Below are 7,781 nucleotides of genomic sequence, written 5' to 3'. Positions count from 1 at the left end.
ATGAAATACAATTGTGTGGGTTAACAAGCAAGTTACCGCTATGGGCATTGAACTCAAACCTACTGAAGACCCTGTAAGGAATTATAAAGAATACACCTTTGGATTATTTATTAAGAAGACGGAGCTTGGAGTATTTAAGGTTAACATGTCTTCTCAACCCTTTTACCTCAGTAGTTTTGGACAGCCCTGTGGTTGCACTGAACAGTCTACCTGTACCATAAAATGTTCCAAGTTAGATAAGTGGAGACAGCAGGCAGGAATTTGGAATGTGATCCTTTAATGTGCAATGGTATTGGCCAGCAAAACCTCAGGTGGTGTCAGAAGTAGGTCAAAGGATCGATCTTGAGTATCAAAAACAATAAATGTAGAAAACCAGCTTTTCTTTAGGTTCCTTTGTCTATAGGTGCCTAACTTCCATACTCTATGACTGAAATAAGTGAAATATAACGGGTTGCAATGAGTTGAATGCTGTTTTTTTATATACTTTCAGCAAGAGAAGAAAACTCTCAAACAAAAAAGATTCCCTAATTAAACATATTTTGAAAATCTTTGCTTATAAAATATTATTTTTAGCTGGAATTTTTCTCATCCTCTACAATGAGCATATCTACAGTAATATTTAAGGGAATATAGTTACTGGTACTTTCTAATATTTGAATATTTGTTATCTTTTTGTGAGTCACCATTGAAATTTCCTAGACTGACTGTTTTGGAGAACCTACTTTGGAAATAGTTAATATGTCCCTCTTGCCTAACAGAATGACAGAAAAGATTATCTTCCATGGAATGTAAGTGAAGGTAAGTTCACAGATATCTTTAACAGATTATTAGGCTTGACAAAGGCATTCTCCGAAAATCTGGATTTGAGGTATATAACCACCTTCAGAGAGGACACCATTTTGTTTTCTGTTAAATTTGACTGAGGTATAAATAAGTGGAAAAGTGCTACATAAATGTTAGAACTTTATTCCTAACCTCTGCTTTCTCTACTACTTGGGCTTTAACTTAATACTCCAGTTAATAGTTCCCAAATTTGGACTTGGCTGGAATCTCTTGAATTATGTGGGACTGGCTTTACCTGTAGGAATGCATTCTCTTCATAATAATTCTTAAGTAAATGCAATATGCTTGAAAATGATACAAATGGAAAATGATACAAAACTATAAAAGATGGAAAGGTCCTAATAGAGAGTTGAAAGAGGACTTTTAAAAATCTGATTCAGCTTGGAGAATTGAAGACTAATATAATGAAGAAAAAACAGAACAAGATGCTAAGTTTCAAATGTCAGGAAAACCTTAGAAATCAGTAAAATTAAAGAGAAATTCAGGTGAGATATAGCGATAATAGAAACAGTTTAAAGCATTATTAAAATTTCTTTGCCAAGATTTCTTTGACCACTGCACAAGGAATAAAGAAATGAAAAACACTTTCTGTAACTTGGTACTCCATTTTAATGACCAAGCCAGTTTGCAAGCTGAGAGAGATGACCATGAGGAATAATCATATATCATAAACCTTCATGTTCACAGAATACATTTTCCAATAGCATCAGTTCTGGTAGACAGATCACTTATAATTTGAGGCAAGCAATTTGAGCAACAAAAGTCATTAACAAGCTAGAGTAAAGTAATGAGAAGAAAAAGTCTAACAAAGCACATACGCTCTGTCTCTGCAACTTGCTTAAATGTCCTGTGGAGAAGGAACATTGACAAATCTAAAAATAAAGAATAACTTCTGGAAATCTTCCAGTGAGAATCAAGATTTTAATAATGTTGATATAACTCTAGAGTCCTGCAAATACAGATCCTCGTAGGCTGTGGTAGTGGCTCAAGTAATTGGGCTCCTGCCACCCTCAGGGAGGACCTGGTACAATTTCAGCTTTAGCTTAGTCCATTCCTGACTGTTGTGGGCATTTGGGGCATGAATCAGTAGATAGTAACTAGATAGATGATGATGATTATGATGATGATGATGATAGATAGATAGGTAGGTAGGTAGGTAGATACACACACACACACAAGCACCCTAAATTTTTGCCATACCTCTATTAATATTTATAGTAATTTGTTACTGCATATATTGTTTTCCTTCTTGTCTTTTATCAGTCTTGGTAAGAGGGAATGCAGGGAATTTTAGTCAGAATATAATTGAATGAAGATACACTGCCCTCAAATGGAATCCTTCCCTCATTCCCAAACTAGATTCCTCACTTCACTTGTTTTCCTAAACTCTTCCTTACTGCTGTTTGCTGAAGGTGGAAGGCTGGTGTTTCTGAGCTAGATGATGTTGTCCCAGAGCCCAGCTTACAGCGAGAAGCCATCTAATCAGAGTCTGTTCTTTCAGGTACAAGGTGCCCTGTTATAAATCTCATGAGGGTCACCATTGCTCAGACAGTACTAGATATACAAAAATTTTAAGAGAGTATACAATGTAGACCATGAATGAGTTCAAAAAGTTACTTCAAAAATTCATGAGAAAAATGAAATTAAAATATAAGACTACTAAGACTACTTCAGTACACTAGATTTTTGAAATCCATAACTAATTTATTTTTAATATACATTTCCATGAACATTTTTAAATTCTTTTGTACAAGCATTTTCCCTTCTATTCTGGTGCCATTAGAAACATAATCTGGGGCCGGTACAGTGGCATAGCAGGGTAAAGCCACCACCTGCAGTGCCAGCATCCTATTTGGGTGTCGGTTCAAGTCCTGGCTGCCCCACTTCCTATACAGCTCCCTGCTATGGCATGGAAAATCAGTAGAAGATGGCCCAAGTCCTTGGGCCCCTACATCTACATGGGAGAGTCAGAGGAGGTTCCTGGCTCCTGGCTTCGGATCAGTGCAGTTCTGGCCATTGTGGCCAATTGGAGAGTGAACTAGCAAATGGAGGATCTCTCTCTCTCTCTCTCTCTCTCTCTCTCTATCTCTATCTCTGCCTCTGCCTCTGCCTCTTCTTCTCTATCTGTGTAACTCTGAAGTTCAAATAAAAAATATTTTTAAAAAAGAAAGAATTATAACCTGGTAGAGGAAAAATAATCTATTTGCTACTTGAGACTTGGATTAAAAAATTCACTTCTGTCACAAAATAGAAGAAAAAGCAACTTATTATAATTTTCTGTTCAATAATTTTACTAAGTTTTCATGAGAATTGGATGACATAATATTAAAAAGAAAAACAAACTGAGGCTTGAAAACTTAAGAGTATCAGCACAGAGAATGGGAAGAGCAGCAATCTTCAAGTCAGAAAGACCAGGATATAGAGAAACATTCTGTCCCTGCCTAGAGGACTGACACTGAACCTGGGCAAGCTCCCAAGCTATGTGAATGTCATCTGCAAAGAAAGGGGTTAAATGATCTCATCTTAGTACTCAGAACATCAGGCAAAGTTCTTGGAACACAGAATGCAATCCCTAGCAGCTGTCTCCTTGTCTCTTCCTCCAAAACAAATCAAGTAATATTACACCATTAGATGCAATTTTCTCATTAGAAATATACCAAGAATATAAATGCTTGGCCTTTATCTCATATAATGCTTTATTTTTATGTATCATTTGAAATAATTATCTTTTGTGATAATTCCATACATTTTGTGTCCATTTCTTACTTATAGTCTCTCAACAAAGCAAAAGATATCATCCTTTTTTAGTGTTTATCTGTAAACACATTCGAAATGACTGGCTGTTACATCATTTCACTTTCTGCATTGCCTTCAATTTCAGTGTTTTCCTTAACCCATAAAACAAAGCTTTTTAAACATTATGCTTTGGAGTCTGTACCAATACATTTCCCAGAATTTCTTGACTAAGAGTTTCATAAAACTCCTCTCTTTCAGCTATAAACCACATTGTTTTTGTTTTTAATTCCTTTTCCGAGTTTTTCATTTTTTCAATTTTTTCTTATTTTGCTTAGACATCCTTGATGCAATAGTTTAAAGAAATGCAAAATCTAGTAACTTTTTGAACAAGCCTTCCCAACTTGAAGTGTAAAATTATTTAGAACAAATGTATTGCTTTAAAAAAAGAAGAAATAAAGAAATTCAAGATAGGGATCATGTTCAATCCTTCGGTGCAACAAGCAACTAAAAATCATATATTTAAGGCTTCAAAATTTAGCCTTGCCACAGGCTGGGTTCTAGTGAAAAGAATCCTGGTATCAATTTAGTTTTTTCTGTGGGTTTTGAAAATACATTTAAAGTTTATCATAATATATGTGATTGTGTATTCAATATATACAATATGCTTTTCAAATATCTTCTTTGTTTCATAGCTAACTTTGTTTCTGTCATGTATGTCACACCAGGAATATTGTTCTGTATCTCCACATGAATTCTTTTCTTAAAGCCTTTAGTAGCTATGCACATCAAGAGTTAAAATACCTTTAAAATAAGGTATTTAGTAGAAGGTTGTATGTCTTCATATTCTGCATTCTCTCCCAGTCTCTTTGAAAATTTCATTCAAATATCTATATAAATGGTATTTATGTGTAGGCGTCTTTTTCAATTCCAAGGCAGCTGAATAAATCTCCCGAAAGGTAGAAAAATTCAAGAGCTCTGAGTTAAGGACACTGGTAAGTACAGTGTAAGTAGGGTTTATGAAAAGATTTTTCACTCAGCTATGAATGGAAAACTGTCATTTTGACGGAGGATGTTTTGTCATAAGTCAATCTCCCTATTGATACAAGATACAATGATTCAAATGCAATCTGTAAAAACATCTACTTACATGCATATAGGAGAGGTCTTCAAAAAGTTAATGGGAGTTGCATATTATTAAAAATGGCTTTTAAAAATTTTTGCACAATGATAAAGCTTTTTCTTTGTCTCTCTATATCTGTCTCTCTCTCTCTCTTTCTCTGTCCTTCTCTCTGAGAAAGAAAGACAGAGAAAGATAGAATGTGAAACAGACAGACAGACAGAATGGTTAAGTTTCCGTTTGCTGATTCATTCCCAAAATACCCTCTGTGGCCAGGACTGGGCCACGGTAAAGCTGTGAGCCAAGAATTTAATCCAAGTCTCCCATATGAGTGACAGGTCCTCAACCATTTGAGCCATCACCTGCTCAAATCCCAAAAGAATTAGCAGGAAGCTAGAATAGGAATGAGCAGGAAGATAGAATAAGGAGTCAGAGTAAGGATAAAAATTTAGCTACTCTGAATGGGTTGTAACCTAAGCACTAGCTGAAATACCCATGTCCAAACTCATATTTTAATTTCATTTTTCCATGAACTTTTTGAAGTCTCCTCTTATATGCATGTATAATATACAGACATGCACATCTGTCATATGTATTTCACAAATATTTGATTCCAAATGCACACAGATGGAAGGACACATGCAAGCTATGTTTGCATGCCATATTTTTATGAAAGTTTGCAGTAATTCATGCAAGAATGATCCATATTTCCAAGGTTCTTATGTAGCTAATGGTTTATGGCACTTCACATTTGAGATTAACTTAACTCATTGACACATTTTGAATATACTGATCCAAAAGCAAAACCATGGATTTCAAAAATAGGGAATCAATTTACATAAGACAAATAAAACAATTCTAAAAAATTATGTTTATTAACATTTCCTGTACATTTACATAAAATTTAAGTTGGGAAGATTCACTGAATACAACAAAAAGATTCTGCATCCATATAAAGATTATCAGTGTAGGTGAAAGGTCAAGAAAACCAGTTTCTTTGAGCTTCTGTGTAGCATATATCAGAAAGTATTGCAAGATACTATACGTGTTCTCTAACTATAAATCCAATCACAGGGGCCGGCACTGTGGTGTAGCAGGTAAAACCGTGGCCTACAGTGCCTGCATCCCATATGGGTGCCAGCTGGAGTACTGGCTAACCCACTTCTGATCCAGTTCTCACTATGGCCTGGGAAAGCAATAGAAGATGGCCCAAGTCTTTGGCTCCCTGCACCCATGTGGGAGACCCAGAAGAAGCTCCTGGCTCCTGGCTTCGGATCAGCACAGCTCCGGCCATTGCGGCCAATTGGGGAGTGAACCAGCAGATGAAAGACCTCTCTCTCTCTCTCTCTTTGCCTCTCCTTCTCTCTCTGCCTCTCCTTCTCTATGTGTGTAACTCTGACTTTCAAATAAATAGATAAATTTTTTTCTAAAAAGATAACCCTACCGTTCGACCCAGCCATCCCACTCCTTGGAATTTACCCAAAGGAATTTAAATTGGCAAACAAAAAAGCGGTCTGCAGCCTAATGTTTATTGCAGCTCAATTCACAATAGCTAAGACCTGGAACCAACCTAAATGCCCATCAACGGTAGACTGGATAAAGAAATTATGGGATATGTACTCTTTAGAATACTATACTGCAGTAAGAAACAACGAAATCCAGTCATTTGCAACAAAATGGAGGAATCTGGAACACATCATGCTGAGTGAAATAAGCCAGTCCCAAAGGGACAAATACCATATGTTCTCCCTGATCGGTGACAACTGACTGAACACCAAAAAGGAAACCTGTTGAAGTAAAATGGACACTATGGGAAACGGTGACTTGATCAGCATAGCCCTGACTGTTAATGAACAACTTAATACATTATCCCTCTTAGTAGTTTTTTTGTCTGTTCTACTTAATATGACTGGTTTAATTCTGTAATTAATACACAGTTATTCTTAAGTGTTAAAAATTAACTGAAATGTGATCCCTGTTAAACATAAAAGTGGGAATAAGAGAGGGAAGAGATGTATAATTTGGGACATGCTCAAGCTGACTTGCCCCAAATGATAGAGTTAAAAACATACCAGGGGATTCCAATTCAATCCCATCAAGGTGGCATGTACCAATGCCATCTCACTATTCTAAGTGATCAATTTCAGTTCAAAATTGATCATAATGAAAGGACTAAGAGTCAAAGGGAGCACATAGACAAGTCTAGTACCTGCTAACGCTAACCGATGGAGTAAATAAAGGGAGAGTGATCCAACATGGGAAGTGAGATACTCAGCAGACTCATAGAATGGCAGATGTCCTAAATAGCACTCTGGCCTCAGAATCAGCCCTAAAGGCATTCGGATCTGGCTGAAAAGCCCATGAGAGTATTTCAGGCATGGAAAGCCAAGACACTCTGGCAAAAGATCTCTGCGAGTGAGATCCCGGTGGAAAGAACAGGTCTTCAAAGAAGGAGGTACCTTTCTCTGAAGGGAGGAGAGAACCTCCACTTTGACTATGACCTTGTCTAAACAAGATAAGAATCGGAGAACTCAGAGGGCTTCCATAGCCTTGGAAACTCATGACTGGAGCATAGGGAGACTACTGATGCCATACACAGGAGTGTCAATTGGTAAAGTCAACAACAGGAGTCACTGTGCACTTACTCCTCATGTAGGATCTCTGTCCTTAATGTGCTGTGCATTGAGATTTAATGCTATAATGAGCACTCAAACAATATATTTCACTTTGTGTTTCTATGGGGGTGCAAACTGTTGAAATCTTTACTTAATGTATACTAAACTGATCCTCTGTAAAAAAAAAAAAAAAAAAAAGAAAAGAAAAGAAAGAAATTATCAACTCCCAACTTGACTCTCACTGGGATTAAACATGACAATAGGTCTGATCTGATTTCATCATCATTTAAAAAAAAATCATCTATTATTTTTCACTTTATGTTTCTGTGTGGGAGCAAACTGTTGAAATCCTTACTTAATGTATACTAAGCTGATCTTCTGTATATTAAGATAATCAAAAATGAATCTTGATGTGAATGGAAGGGGAGAGGGAGTGGGAAAGGGGAGGGTTGTGGGTGGGAGGGATGGTA

At 36.5% G+C, this 7,781-nt stretch overlaps 1 long non-coding RNA gene across 2 annotated transcripts in view; it reads right to left on the bottom strand.

Moving 5' to 3' along the window:
• LOC138849487 (uncharacterized) overlaps positions 1-7,781 on the bottom strand; it is a 91,435-nt gene that overhangs the window by 60,214 nt on the left and 23,440 nt on the right. The window lies entirely within an intron of this gene.

Source organism: Oryctolagus cuniculus, chromosome 4, assembly GCF_964237555.1.
Source record: "Oryctolagus cuniculus chromosome 4, mOryCun1.1, whole genome shotgun sequence".
Taxonomy (NCBI): Eukaryota; Metazoa; Chordata; class Mammalia; order Lagomorpha; family Leporidae; genus Oryctolagus; species Oryctolagus cuniculus.
The sequence above is the reverse complement of the archived record's forward strand: the minus strand, read 5'-3'. Positions and strand labels throughout refer to the sequence as shown.